Genomic DNA, 16,977 nt, shown 5'->3' on the forward strand with positions numbered 1-16,977 from the left:
CTTGCAGCAGATTCTCTATCTTCGTGTCACCTGTTTCTGTACTTCATTTTATTTAACTTAATTTCAATTTCAATTTGTAATATTTAAATTTTTTTGTAATATCTGCATTAACTGTAAAGCGCCCCTGAGGTGATATCTCACAAAAGCGGCGCTATACAAATCATCCTTATACTCATACTAAGGCTTGGAATAAACTTCCTATGGAATTGAGATGTATCTATAACCAGCCCAACAGAATTTAGATCGAAACTAAAAACTCACTTTTTCAGACACTCATTTCCATAAATCCGTCATTCTATCCAAATATATATTTTTTTTTCATCTTTTATACTGTAATTGTTACATTATCTAGCGATTCCGTTTATTCAATTTTTCTATTAACTTGCCTACCAATGGACAATGGACAATATCAGCGGGAACATAACAAGTCAATCGGTTTAATTGTTGGCAGATGAATCATCTAAATGCGTTTAAGATTGAAGATTGATTTTATTCACTAATTTCATTCATTTTTTTTTTTTTGGTTTTAGGCATTTCACCCTGAAAAGAGTGCTTTGTGCCGGTAACAGTTAAAAATAACAATTTAATCATTGGACTCATTTAGATCGCTAAAACAAATTAAATGTTGAATTCATTCAGGTTAATAAACTTACATAAAGCTGTATGAACACGAGAATTGTTAAGAGATAAAAGGTATGAAATGTTATGGGGGGACTGGTGTGTGATTTTAATAAGACGGCGGTATATGTTCTTGAAAGATGAATGATTTTTACAGTTAAAGAAAACGTGGTCGAGGGTTTCCTCTTCCACACCGCACTGGCAGACCGGATCATCCAAAACTCTAATTCTAGCCAAGTGGGATGCAATTGAACAGTGACCAATTCTCATTCTCGAAATACATGAAATGAATCGTTTTGACAGTTTTTTACCGTGAAACCATGGCTTAGCAGGGATATGGTTTTGAATTCCAGCATAGAATGATCCAGTTATTATTTTGGAGACTGCCCAATTTTCTTCCCAGGCACGAGTCATGTTGGATTTAAGAATCGGGAAGACATCGGAGATAGGGATTCTAAAATTTAGTGGGATAGTTCCGGAATCTGAACCAGATTTGGCGAGAGAATCGGCCATCTCATTACCCTCTATACCCAAATGGGCAGGGACCCAGGCCAATATCGTCTCAAACCCAGATTCACTTAGAGAATTGAGGAGATTTTTAATTTTACATATAATATTGTCTTCCGGATAACATAGAATATTTGACATAATTTTAGTTAGAGCACTTAGCGAATCAGTACATAGTAAGGCTTGATGAATGTTGAGAACCTGGATTTGATTTAGCGCTTGTTCAATTGCAAAGCATTCAGCTGTAAATATGGAAACTTCTTTCGGTAATTTATAAGTGAGATTGATGTTGAATTCTGGACTATATATCGATGCTCCACATCTTTTATTTTCAAATTTGGAACCATCAGTGTAAAGGATGGAAAATCCAGGGAATTTTGAAGCCACAATGCTTTTAAAACAGTCATCCACATTATGAAATTTATTTGGGGAAGATAAAATATTCTTCCGAAAGTCTGATGTTATTGTGTTCGGCATAAAAGTGATTGCCTTAAATGGAATATTGTATATAGGAAGATTGGGAACTTCTTGAAGATATTGGAGGGAAGATGACAGAGAATTATAGAGATGAAAACTTTTAATTAGGAGAGGAAAACATTTTTTTTCACTCAATCTTTTGTTAGACTTCAAATTAACACTTAGCAGATTAAGACTTTGTTTAATAGGATTATGTGATAACGATAAAGCCTTGAAAATATATTTATTGGCAAGGAATTGCCTTCTGAAATATAATGGAGGCTCCCCACATTCCACCTGAAGCGCATTAATTTTTCATTCATTTAACATATATATCCAGCTAACCATAAAACACCCTAATATAATGGAACTTCCTTCTTCTTCTGGCGTTAGTAAGATTAGATTGTTAATATTAATTTTAGTTGTAAGTTGCTAAATATGTAAATACTCGTATATATGTCGTTAAGATAGTAGTTATAGGCCTTAGTCGTAAGTCACTAGATATAAGTCTTAGAGATAAGTCATTAGTTCTAGTATTAACTATTTAAGAAATATATTTGTGCAGCGCCCTTGAGGTGATTTCTCACGAAAACGGCGCTATATAAATTAGCCAAATATTATTATTATTATTATTACTAAGTCAGAATACTTATTGGTGACAAACATAACGCTAGAGCCAAAGCGGTTCGTTAGAATACAAGCCAAAATCGATAGTTAATTTTGACAGACGTGAAGAGAGATAATTACGATATTTTCTGTTATTTCTAATATAAAATGTATCATTAAATCGTCCACCATTTTGAATTTTCGGAATGCTATTCTTTTAAAATTAAATTTGCATCATCCCAGACAAGCAAATTAAATTAATGTATTATGTCGTCAAATTAACCTTTGTTTGTATGGACTCGTTTTTTCAATGACAGCGTATAGTTAAATACATAATATATAATAACGATACGCTGTCATTTAAAAGACGAGTCCATACAAACAAACGTTAATTTGACGACGTAATACATTAATTTAATTTGCTTGTCTAGGATGATGCTCGCTTCCTGAACAGTCGCGAGTTAGAATCCTACCCACGACTGCAGGTTTTATCCTATTATCCACTACACAAACACTTAGCTTAGTGTTGAAATAGTCGAAAATTGAATGCGTTCGTGTATAACTTTACGTGCTTTCTTTTTTTTTAAATGTCATAATTTTCCGTTTAGTGCCGCTTATACTTCACTACAAATTTAATTTTAAAAGAATAGCATTCCGAAAATTCAAAATGGTGGACGATTTTATGATACATTTTATGTTAGAAATAACAGAAAATAACGTTATTATCTCTTTTCACGTCTGTCAAAATTAACTATCGATTTTGGCTTGTATTTTAACGAACTGCTTTGGATCTAGCGTTATGTTTGTCACCAATAAGTATTCTGACTTAGTAGCTGCCTTTCTACGATGGACGACAATGGTTTATTTCTTAAAAGAAAGATAATCATTCTCGGATTTCAAAAAACCTATCACTACTTAAAAATCTCCTACTACCGTCATTATAAGCGGCAGATGATGGTTGCTTATTCAGTGATAGAGGACTTAGCCAGCCGACGAAACCACCCAGTCAAGACTGGGTGGGAACAAATGGTATTAGCCAAATGAATTGAATTCACTGACAGTAAAACCGTAAGGTTGGTAGAAAAGTAATTATTTTTCTATGCTTAGAAACAACAGCGAAATTTTGCCAAATTTCATAGTTAGCGGCGGTCATCTCAAGTCAGGTCTCCATCGACAAAATGTTTTCAAAACATCCGACAAAAATAAAAACATTGGGACAGGGCCACTTTTCGAAATAATTGCATAAAGCCGGGCAAGGCCGGGTCATCAGCTTTATATCTATCTACATGCATAATAAACGTCACTCACGTCTGATTTTACGTCTGATGAGCGTCTGATGAGCATGGACCCTTGTCAATCACCAGGGCTATTATGGGGCTAAGGCAAGAAGACATAATGTGTAAAAGCATTGAAGAACCTTGATCATGTTGTCACGTCTGAAGGTGTTTTGAGAGTCCGCCAGCGGTGAGCAGGTTGCGCCGGGTAGAGATTCGTCTGATGGAGTGCGCAAGGCCATCCTCAATTAAACAGCATCCATTGAACGTTTAACGGAACAATGATGATTCATCTTTGTGTCACCTCGACAGCATGCTTGGTAATCCAGTGTAGTCTCCAAGGAATTACGCTTCACAAATAAAACCATTTTTTAATCCAAATAACCGATTGTATATTTTCATCTCTTCAAGCCACAACACTCGAACAAGCACAGGCCGATCTCACACAGGAGTCGAAACGTTGGTTATGTGTTTTGTAAATTTAAACGGAAAGTCTCCAAAGGATAAGTTCAAGGTATCCGCGCGATCTTTTTCTCAAAATTTCTATCTCCATTTTTTCTCGCCTAACGCCACGCGCACCGCGGAATCGTCCTCCCGCGTATTGTTCCCAATCTACCTACCCGCGTAATTTTTGTTCGCCCCTCAAACCGATCGCAGGGCAGCCACCCGAAAAACTCTCAACCAAAACAATAATCAGGCACTACCGTGGCAATCCAAACTTGCACAATTCTTTGACGTTACAATGTTTGGTTTGGCTTTTTATACAAATCTACAGTTTTATTCCGATGTTGATGAAATTTTGCATACTTGACGATAAGAATAAAATAAAAATTACTACCTCCATCCGAATTCTAAAAATTGTGTGTAAAACCCGGCTAATCTAATATAAATATGTTTCAAAATTTTATTTTAAAATCTGGGAACCCTTTTAAAATTAGTCTCGCGATAAAGGCAAGATAATCTCTCTGTATATCTAAACAACACAAAATCCTCATTAGTAAACTAATTATTTTCTCAACTTGTTTGGCGAACAATAAACTTATCACCGTAAATAAACAAGTTATTATTTAGATGCGTTGGATAAAATTATCACGGAATGGTCATATTATTATTAATTTGATTGATCCCTCTTATATTTATTGGAATCTGTTTCTCCGAAGCTAACAACATCTGACACTAGCGCCCTATCAAATGTTTGTTGGGCGATTGCAATTTTTTCTGATTTTAGATAAAACAATTTTGTTCACTGACATTAGTAATTAACACGAATATTATGTACCCATTTTATGACTCTATTGTACTATTCTAACAAGAAAAAGAGTTGAGTTAGTTTAATGGAAATTTCATAAATAATTGATTAAGTAAATGGACCATCGTCCATATTACATCTACTGTCAATAATCAAATGTTTTGTTTTCATTTAGTACATAATTTTTTGTTTTAATTTTCGGCAATTAATCATATTATGATGGTCCGATGCTCTGAAAGGAACCCGCTTGCACAGCGCGGGTGTAAACTGTGCAACCTAAAGTTTAAGTTTAGACTTACGGATTTCAATACTTTTGTTTGTGTGAAAGCACTATGAAATAATACATGATTTTACTTCAATGACAAGCCATAGATTATTAAAATAAATGTAATGATTACATAATATAAGTACTACAATAATATCCTGTTATTATCATATAACGTCATTCGATGTGAATAATGCTGACAAATAATAATATCTTTTGCATTTATTTTGAAAAAGAAGTTATCCATCTGTTATAAAGTTGGCCATCTTCCTAATATATTTATATCTGTCGCATTAATTTTAATTTTTTTGTGGTCTCGTGCTCAAAAAATTGATTTATTTATTTATTATGTGTAATAACACTTTTTTATAATAATATATAAAAATCACTGAGGATACGTGTTCTAAGAATAGCTGGAATGCTTATAATAATTTTTCTATCATCATAAATAACATGAATCTTCGTAGACTCTACCGGCTACTCAGATGTCAACTTGCCACTTAAAGAATATTGTACTATTATATCTATCTTTTACGTATCATATTTTATCTTATATGTACTTCTTTTACACAGTTATTATTCTATTATGTACTTTACACTTGTCATACTACTTTGCACAACTTACCTATAATAACGTATCTAAATTTGTAAAAGACTTTATTGTGTGACATTTAAAAAAAAAACAACATAAGATGAAATAAATGGTCTGTCTATGAAAAAATATTAATGTCACGTGATATTTTAAGATATAATAAACGAATAATCCTGCCATAAGCTAGTTGTAATTTCAACAAGTCCCGGGGCAAGTGACTTGCTAATTCATCAGTTATGCTAATCCTGAAAATCCTCGAAGGGTGTCGTTGTAAGGATATGCCATAGTATCACCATACCATAGGAAAGAGTAAAGACTGTACATGGGTCTTAAAGAGACCCATGATGCATGAGGGAGGAAAAACAGAGGCCGGCAAATCATTCCACAATTACTAAATTAATGTAGGTATTGATCAATAGATGAATCAGTAGATATTTACACTATGCAATTTGCATACGTAAAATATTTCTCATCTAGAACAATAAACACATTAGGGAATACAGGTAGGTATACGAACCAAGTTTTAAGGTTATTTAGAGTAATTAAATATATATATATATATATATATATATATATATTACTGTGCATCTAGTACATACAATCTTGATTTAATACATATAACTGAGTTTGTTAATTTAAAAAATCTACTTTTTATTTTAATAATAAGAAATACTTATAAATGTTCATTGAAGATAAGAAGATATTATGTTGTTTTTTATGTTAATTTTGTTCAATAAATGTCATAATTATGTTTTCTTTACAAGCAAGTAGTAATTTTAAAAAGTGATTACCAAAGGAAATATTGCTTTACATTTTTTAATGTATAAGACTGATTATAAAAAGAAAATATATATAATCAAGGTTTTTATTTCATGTAGTTCCCCCGCATTCATATTATTGAGAAATACATACAACGTAAGAAACCGGATAGTCGGCGCTCTTTGCCGATTAGTCGCCGACTAATCGACGACTACAATAGTGGCCGGATAGTCGGCTTTACCGACTAGTCGCCGACTAGTCGGAACATCTCTAATCGACACGCCTTGAGTTATAAACTTTATATTGAGTCTCTTGTTTCTTTTATCATTTTCTAGTGCTATGTGTTTAGAAACCGCATTTTATAAAATAAATCTTATATTTGTTATAAGAGTTTTATTACTGGTGCATGCTTTTAATCTACCCACATATATCTTGAGTTCCTTTGTGAGAAGTATTCAATGCAGGTAAGATTAAATGTTACAATTGGCGCCCGACTTTGGTAGAATCTAGTTAACGAGAATATGCAAGTTCATTATATGCTTGAAATTTGGACACACTGCACTGAAATGTTTGAGCAAAGACAAAAGCGCGACCTGCTTACATTGTGCTAAGGATCACGAATGGAAGGAATGCCCAAACAAAAACTCGGAAGAAACATGTAGCAACTGTATTTACCAAAACAATACTTTTAAGACGACCCTTAACACTAATTATAAAGCAAACAACACAAACTGCACTTACTTTAAAAAGATGATGCATATCGCGCAAAGTCGCATAGACTATGATTAGGTATGTTTATATGTATTATTATTCTAAAAAATCAATGCTTCTAACCAAAACTTTATTTAAATACTTAACATCTTCTTCTGATAAGCACTAATGTATATCTAAGCAATAATGTATATCTTTTACTTCCGAAATATGAGTATCTCATATCTTTGATATTTTTTTCTTCTTTAAATATATTATATTCTAATTTATTGTCCGGTATTTATAGTGTTAACACGAGATTATTGAAATGTATATTGATGTTAGTTTATCCTAGGTATACCCATACATGTAGAAAAAATATTTATTGTTGTCAATTATTTAACCAAAAACTTACTGAACAAAGCAAAAATCTAACTAGGAATATATTGGTAATGTTTACTTTCATAAAAATATTTATACAATTTATTTGCCTTGATAAATCCTCACACTTGTGGATCCTTTTGGCACGAATCCATGTTGTTTGTTTGAGATTATGTCAAGTTTGATCAGGAATGAGCGTATCTCGTCCACTATTATTCTTTCCATGGTTTTGCAGATAATACTAGTCAAGCTTATAGGTCTGTAATTTGCTGGTTTGAGTTTATCACCTTTTTGTAGATGGGTGTAATTATAGCTCTCTTCCAATCTTTAGGGAGTTTCCCACCTAGGAAGGATTGTTGCATAACCAGAGCTATGGGATGACTGAGAGTTGCTGAACACTTTTTGAGAACAATAGCAGGAATATTATCAGGGCCAGTAGCGCTATCTTCTCGTAACCCCTTCAAAATATTCTCAACTGCTGAGGAGTGAATTCTATTTCGCATAGTGAACTATCTACATACACATCTTGACTAATAGTTGGTATACTGGTGTCTGGTTCATTGACATAGGTTTTTTCAAATTGTGTTGCAAGAATGTTCGCTATGTCTATCTCGCTGGTAACTGTTTCGTTAGAGAAGTTATATAGTATGGTTGGAGTAGACACTTTCGAGGCAATCTGTTTCCTTATATAACTGTAAAATGGTTTCTGTCCGCTGTCAATCAATTTTTGCTCAAAGTTTTTTCTGCTATTTCTTAGTTGCGACAAAAGGTAGTTATTTTTCAGTTTATATTCTCTGTAATACTCATTTTCAATCTCATTTACATTCCCCATTTGTTTTCTGGATAATATATAACCATCCCAGGCTTTCTTTTTCTCTTTAATCAATGCTAGTATGTGTTTGTCGATCCAAGGTTTGTTCTTGTAGTGGTTTTTATTGCCTTTGAATAGTGGTATTTTTGACACAATCTTCTCTTCATACATGTTTGTAAAAAAGTTCCACTTTTCTTCAGTTGTAGTAGTTTCCACGAGAGACCACAATATATCATGAGTGCTTAAGGTTTAATTTATTTTATCATAATCTGCTATGTGATAGTTGGGTCGCGGCTTCTTGCCTCTTGGGCCGGAGGATCCGTTGTTATGGCTGGTACTTACTTGTAGAGTTGACAACAAACATATATGGTCACTTTTGCCTATAGGTGCTAGATATTGTTCATCATTGCACAGGACTAAGTCCAATAGAGATGGGGTATTGTTTTCCCTGTATCTTGTAGGTTTATCTACCAGTTGCCAGTAGTTACTGTTCAAGTACATATCCATCTCCTACGGGCAATCTCATCATCAAGAAGTAAACTCCTTGGATTCTTCTCAACCCACCCATTCAACGACAATCAGCCTTCTACTTCATAGGAACTATATACCCTTTGGCGTTCATCTCACAAGAAATTATGGAATAGCCTGGCTATAAAGGCTTCATTCGGAGTTGTATATTCTCTTCAAACTTCTTATAACGTTACATTTTTTTTTTAAATTTTACGTCATAAAAAAAAAAATAAAAAATGTTACGATTATATTATAGTTGAAGAAGAATAAGGATGATAATCTAAAATAAAAGATGCATATTAACGGAATATAATTTATTGTAAAACAAAACATAGCAAGAGACTCAATGAATAATTTAAATATATAAAGAACACAATTTTAAACTTTTTTCCACTTATTTTTATTTGACCGTGACCGGTTTCAGCCTGTTAGGGCCATCTTCAGACTGGTACAATTTTTGTCTTAAACTAGGGTTTATATACATAGGGTTTGTTGTCCTATGTATACAGGGTGTCCGGTGGTAAAGTGCAGTAACTTCGGGAGGTGATTCTACGTGATCGTAGGAGTAAAAAATACAAATAACTTTTTCTGAAATTCCAACTTTTAGATGTACAGTGGTGCCTCACACAACGAACTTAATTCGTTCCAGGAGCAAGTTCGTTATGCGAAAAGTTCGTTATGTGAAACGCGTTTTCCCATAACAATACATGTTAAAAAAAATAATTCGTTCTGTAGCATAAAATATGGTAAGATGACATAAAAAAAGATAAATTTTTTGTTATTATTTTTATTTAGATACATCTAAAAACATAATGAAAAAAACACACATTTTTTAATTTTAAGAAATAATCGAATCTTGCACATCTTCATCCATTTTCCGCCGATGGTGCAGTGAAAAACCTGTCCAAAGTCGTTTGTTTCTCTCTTTTCTTCAACATCTGCCGGAAATAACGGACAAGAGTATCGGAGTACAGGTCGTTGATCCTGTTTGCTTCAGCGGAATCCGGATAGTGGGCATTGGTAAACTCCTGAACTGCTTTCACACTGTTTTACCCCACATTCACTCTTTCTAATTATTTCCTGTTTCATTTCAAGAGAAATCACCTTCCTGCTTTTTTTAGAACCCATCATATAAAAAAAATGTTGAGTTTATCTTAAAAGGACGACTGCCGTGATACGTGTGCGATTTAATTCGTAATGAAGAACGATTGCTGCGATACGTGCGTAAGTTAAGCATACTACGCAGTGACTAACGAGTCTAACGACTGCCTGCGCGGGAGGATGCAATTAATCGGCAGTGATCGTAGAAGATCGGGCGACTTCGTTGTGTGAAGCGAAGTTCGTTGTATGAATCGTGAAATGAACGAAAAGGAAGTTCGTTGTGTGCAGCATTCGCTGTGCGAGGCGTTCGTTGTGTGAGGCACCACTGTATTTTTAAGCTAATAACGAAAAATTTCTCCGACGTGCCTAGATGGCATTATTTTTTTCGTCGTTGCCAAATCTACATCCCGCGCCCTAGATATTAATTATAACATCATTCCATGCATCTTCCTTGGATTTCAAAAGTGCCGAATAATTAGGGCCACCTGTCGCTTTGGACAAAATAACTTGTGACGACGTTATCAGCTCAACAAGCCGCATTTTGTCGTTCGGGGTAAAATTCTTTCAACGTTTTGACTTATCCATTTTAAATGTAAACAAACTGTGACCGTGTACCGTTACAGTCGTCAGACGTCAAAGGAAAAAGATAGTCAAGCTAAAGCTTTATTTTTTACATATTAAATACGTGGGTTTAAAAAATATAATATGCTGGGTTATGTTTTTTTATTTTTTTTATAGTGAATACCTCACAAGAGTCCCAACTGCTCCCGTCTGGAGCCAGTGAGACTATGGCATCCCCAATTGGGGGATGTTGTGAGGCTGAAGGTAAGTGGGTAAGGGAAAGAGGAAGGTGGGGAAGTACCTGGCTATTCAGATCTAGTCACTAAACACGGCTAAAGCCATTTGGAGCAACGTTTCAATTCTGAATGGTGGTCTTACACCAGGGCGATACTGGTAGTATCTTCCACTCTGGAACGTGCCGCAAATATACTATATATTATTTTAATTAATTAATTTTAATTAATTGTGAAATAACACAAATTAATCAAATAAAATTTATTTGCGCACGCCGGGTTCGAACCCGCGACCTTCGGAATGGCAGTCCAATGCGTTACCACTGGACTATGCCGGCCGTAATTATGTATTACACTATTTAAAATAAATTATTTGTATAAATAATAAATACAATTATTTTCGTTTCACTATTAATTTAACATGGAAAGTTTTTACTTTGACGTCATTTTTATTGTATATAAATATAAATGTCCACACACACGGGGAAATATAGATCAAGACGTTGGTCACAGGCAAATCGAGGTATTTTCTTAGCATCCCTCAACTGAGCACCGCCTCACGGTTTGCCAAGATCAATCAACCGAATCGTTGGACACAATGGCCGTAAGAGTTCTATCTGGGATCTCTTCAAGACGTACGGAATGCACCCGTTCCATTATCGGTGCGTGCAAGGTCTTCTGGAACGTGACCCCGTATCAAGGATTGCATATTGTCAGTGGCTACTTCGTAAGCAACTTAATAACCCGAACTTCATTGGGAACATCCTTTGGACGGACGAGGCCCAGTTCAACAGAACTGGTGTGATAAACCTGCATAACTTGCATGAATGGGCGGAAGAAAACCCGCGCTCCGTAAGGCAGTTGCACCATCAAGTTCAATTCTCCGTTAACGTTTGGGCTGGAATTATTAACAATCAAATTATAGGACCGCATGTGTTGCCACCTAGGCTTAATTCAATAAATTACCTGGATTTCTTGAAGAATGACCTTCCCGTTCTTTTGGAAGAAGTTGATTTAAATAGAAGACGTGAAATGTGGTTTCAACAGGATGGAGCTCCACCACATTTCGGACTTGCCGTTCGTCGCTACCTAGACGAACAATTCCCAGATCGTTGGATTGGACGAGGGAGTACTTCGCCATGGCCGGCGCGTTCTCCAGACTTGACACTGTTAGATTTTTTCTTTTGGGGTGCGATGAAGGATAAAGTTTACGCCAAAGAAGTAAATAACGTCGAAGATCTCCGGTTACATATTCACGAAGCCGCAGATGAAATACGCCACAATGTACGAATTATAAATAATATTACTGTACGTTTACATACTTGCCTACAAGCAGAAGGTGGACATTTTGAAAATATTTTAAATTAGTAAAAAGCGATGAAATTAGTTAAGTGTTCAATGAGTTATTAATATTTTTTATAATAAAAAGTGTAACGTGCATAGACATATGAATATTAGTAGACCTGCCCTAAGTGATTAAAAGCGTATTATCCCCACTCCCCATACCGGTTCCATTGGAGCCGACTGTGCTCGCGTATGGCCTTAAGTGAAATTTGAAAACGTGACGTCATCATTCTTGTGCGAACTATGGTCGAGGCATCATCGGTTCATTTTACGAAATAACACGGCAAAATGTTGACTTGTACTATGAAAACTTGTAAAAATAGATGTGAAAAAGAGAATAAACCCAATTGTCGTATTACATTCCATAAGTAAGCATTATTTTACTTTATTTTAAGCTTATTCACACCGTATTATATGGATCAGTTTTAGAAACATATACTATCACATCACAATGTAGCGATTCTCAAGTGTGCTCATCGTTGTTTACTGGGGTAAGTAAATTATGAGACATTTGTAGAAGTGTCTTAACTAAATACTCTGAAACTAACTACGACTCTGAAAATAGAAGCTGCCTTACTTTGCCGAATTTGGACTTCGCAAATTAGTTCATAACGTGGCGAGTAATTTGCGCTCCCATGTAAAAATGTCTATTCATTCAAAGGCAGATTTTACTTTTAAGAACTAAATGGTGATATTATAATGCGAGATGCCTATTTACTGTCAGATTGATTTATTGACGAATCACAGTCAGCCTTACTCCCTTCGTTCTTCAACAGTTGATTTTACCCCTCGCCATTATCTTCTCGTCTATTAATTCCTATGTCTGTGGTAACGTGATTTTAGTGCAGTTCTCTTTTTGAATTTGGTAAAATATCAAAACATTCACATGCGGTTTCCATGGATACGCGCCACTCACAATATGCAACGTTGCCACGTTCACACTTGCGAATTTATCGGGTAAGTTTGCACCTACACTATGGCTTTTTAGCAGATATGTCTTTTTGTATGAAAAAGAAAAAATTGGAATTTCGGAAAAAGTTATTTATCTTTTTTACTCCTACGATCATGTAGAATCCCCCCACAAAGTTACTGCACTTTACCCCCGGACACCCTGTATAAACGACATACAGCATTTATCTTTTATCTGTCGTCCTTCTGTCAATGACTTTAGCCCCCGTCTCTCGCAAGCACTCTCTTTGAGTACGCAAATTCATTACATTGCTCCACAGTGTTTGCGCATTCATCTCTTTCAAATTTACTTATCATTAAATTATTCTAAATCAAACATCTTAGATTTGACAATTTCCAGACAGACCTCGTAATATAAGCAGTTATTATAGGCAAAATTATATTCATTGGAAGTTTATGCATGCAATTATTAAAGACATTCGCGGTAGAGAGGTTGAGATCCTCGACTGTCGATAAAAAGGTCGCGGGTTCGAATCCCGCGTGGGCAACTAATTTTTATTAACCGCCCTACCTTTGGGTTATTATTCAAAATGTAGGTAAAAAAACATCGGGTTTTTTTTCATTAGATTTCGCAATAACAATACTTGTTTTCAATATACCACACAATATTTTCACACAACAGACTCATTTTTGACCCTTTTTACATCATTTTGTAAGTCAGAGGTTCTCAACATAAGATGTCACCGAATATTTTTTGTAATAATATTCTATTGAATATATATAATGTATTGAATGTAATATATCAATCAAAATAATCTCGATACATTCTGCAAATGAGGCGGCCAGCGATTGATGGTGTTCAAAATGAAAATAACACCTTTTCTTAGGCCATTTTTTCACTACATTTTCAAAGTGAACTGCTGATTATGGAGAGTTTTATGATTTATGACGTTTTACCAATTCCTTCTTCATACGAGCCAATCACAAAAAGAGTGAAAGTTTACTGATAGCCACGGACCTCACTGTTACAAGGATATTTATTCATAATAAAACCATACATTTTAGTACTCTTTATTTATTTTATTAGACTAAAAGAATTTTTTTGTGTGATAAATTTAGAAACAGGGGATGCAAAGCCCCACATCACAGTCAGGACAGTAGTACCTTGTCTCCTTCCTCACTTTTTTCCCACTTTCATTTAGTTTGGAGCAGCAAACAGCGCAACGTCTTGCAGCATTCAGTTTGCCCGCGGTAGGAGGAATTACATCAATAAAATGTCTTTCAGTGAGACGTAAGGGGTTTGGGTTGCTTGATGGTCTTCCCCCTTTGGATGAAAAATCTGCTGTATGGTAGTTTTCCAAATATTAAAATTACCTTTTCTCTAAATGTAGAGTTATTTGAAACACCACCCTTTTTTTGTACAGCACATATGCATTCCAGAGTGCTTGCTCCAGAAAATGGAAAAATATTTTTTTGTAATATTTTCTCCCGTTTTCTGGTGACAGGGCGAATCGCCAAATGCTGGTCAACCCGATCTACTCCACCCATCGTAAAATTAATCGTTTGCTACAGTTGGGCGTTGTTTGCCCAATTCAGTTTGCACCATCGTGCAGCTATGGACAGTGGAGAGAAAAAACACATCTTTTTTATCTCTCCACCTCATCACCATGATTTTCCCCTTTCTGTAGGCTTTGGTGTATCCACGAGCAACTTTCTTAGGAAAAACAATATTTTTGGGTACCCCTTTTCGTCTGAATCTTAGTGTTCCATGTGTGTCCGTTTTTTTTGTAACTAATAACTCCGCTAATTCTGGTGACGAGTAAAAATTGTCTGTTGTCAGGCAGTACCCCTTATTGAGCAATGGTCTCATTAGTGACATGATGACTTGGGAGGAGACTGGAAGATGTTTGTAGCTCTGGTCAAAAAGGGTATTTTTTCCTGTATAAATAATTGTGGACCATATATATCCTGAGGTGGACTCACACAACATATATGTCTTGACGCCAAATCTCGATCTTTTGAGTGGGATGTACTTTATTTATTTTATTTATTTATTATTGGATAATTTGTATAGCGCCGCTTTTGTGAGATATCACCTCAGGGGCGCTTTACAGTTGATGCAGGTATTACAGAAAATATAAATATTACAAAAATAGAGTGAAGTTAAGTTAAGTAAAATGAAGTAAAGGAACAGGTGACACGAAGATAGAAGATGGAGACTCTGCAGCAAGAATCCCAGGTGGTGAAGAAACTGGTCCAGCTGCTGCAGCGAAAGAGTCCACCGCGTCCACCAACAGTGCCAGCACGAGGTTCGTCATCCGTCCAGGTATGTGTCTGCTGCTAATAAAGCGCTGACACACTATCCTCTCACAGATACCAGACCTTGGCAGCACCGCTGTGACGTTCTACGAAGATAGAAGATGGAGACTCTGCAGCAAGAATCCTAAGTGGTGAAGGAACTGGACCAGCTGCTGCAGTAAGAGAGTCCACCGCGTCCAACAACAGCGTCCAGGTATGTATCTGCTGCTAATAAAGCGCTGACACCTCACATAGATAAGAGACCCTGGCAGCACCGCTGTGACGTTTGGCAAGTCCATCATTTATCTCCATGTAATCCTGTTCCTGGTAATTGTTGAAGTGGTGCATTCTGTCAAAAAAAGCGACGGTTGGGTAATAAATTGCCCTGGGCTTAGTAAAAAACTTGCCAGTGTCCAAGCTTGCCCAGTTTCCGAGAATTTTGTTGAAAACATCTGGAGTCTATTACCGGTCGCCGTTCGTTTCGAAAGTCCGATATTTTTGAGCAAATTTCAGAATATTCACTTTAAAACACTGCACTCAAATCACATATTATAAAGTTCTAATAATTATTAAGTTTATTTTTATTTAAGTTCAAATGTTGATGGATTGATTTTAAAAATAATTTCAAAGGGATGTTGCCTCATTTCCCTTGAAAATACTAAAAAAACACAAAGCGGTTGGAGGAAGCGTTAGGACGCGTCCTGCTGCCACGAAGGGCGCTACAATACATACTGTATCCATCCTAGACGTTCTTTGTATAACATCAAACTTTCGTCTATGGTCACATTTTTCTCGGGGATATATTTATTTATTGGTAAAGGTAAGAGACAAACAGCTTATACATAAAATACAAATATAAATATATACATGTTAAAAACAGTCAAGCCAAAAGAGTCTCCTATATTAATATTGATTGGAGATGGAGTTTTATTGCATAAAAAAAAAATAATAAAAATAAAAAAATATATATATATATTTTAGGTGAGGAGGGGAGGAATAGGAATTTAGGATGAGGATAGGAGATGCTCTGGATACATTCCATACTATAGTATTAATTTTCGATCGTACGAGTTACTTCTATTCGATATTTGTGAAGTGTATTGCTAAAAATATCTATGTTTTGAAATTTAGTATTATATTGGGCACATATACGTGGAATTGGTGAATTTTTTCTAAAGTTAGTTCTACATGTAGGTAAATGAAACAAATGGGATTGCCGTGTTGATCTTGTTGGAATATGAATATTTATTAAATTCATTAGCTCTGGTGAGTCGAGGCCATTGTTAAGAATTTTAAATAATAAAATTTGGTCAAAAACCAAACGTCGTGTATGAAGTGAGTTGAATTTGTGGTAATTAATAGAATCGGCGTAATTTGAAAAATGTAAGTTTTGTTTATAATTAATGTGTTTAAAAAATTTTTTTTGAATTCTTTCGATTCTTTCAATGTGGGCTTGGTAAAAAGGAGTCCAGATCGGTGTGCAGTGTTCTAGGTGGGGACGGATGAACGCTGTGTAAAGGGAATATAGAGTCTTAAGGTTGCGGAAAGGTTTCGTTAAACGTATTATAAATCCTAGCATTTTGTTGGCTTTGTTGATGATTGCATCAGTGTGTTGAATGAAGTTTAATTTCACATCCAGTATTACCCCAAGGTCTCTGATAGAATCTACTTCTTTGATTTGTGTCCCGTTTAATGTATAATCAAAGGAAATTTTATTTTTGTTACGTGTAAATGATAATTTATTGCACTTTGAGGTATTTACTACAAGTTTATTTGATTCACAGTAGTTAAAAAGACGATTGAGATCCTCTTG

The sequence above is a fragment of the Hesperophylax consimilis genome, unplaced genomic scaffold (genome assembly GCF_061612785.1).
Source record: "Hesperophylax consimilis isolate HC1 unplaced genomic scaffold, BYU_Hcon_1.0 scaffold_33, whole genome shotgun sequence".
NCBI lineage: Eukaryota > Metazoa > Arthropoda > Insecta > Trichoptera > Limnephilidae > Hesperophylax > Hesperophylax consimilis.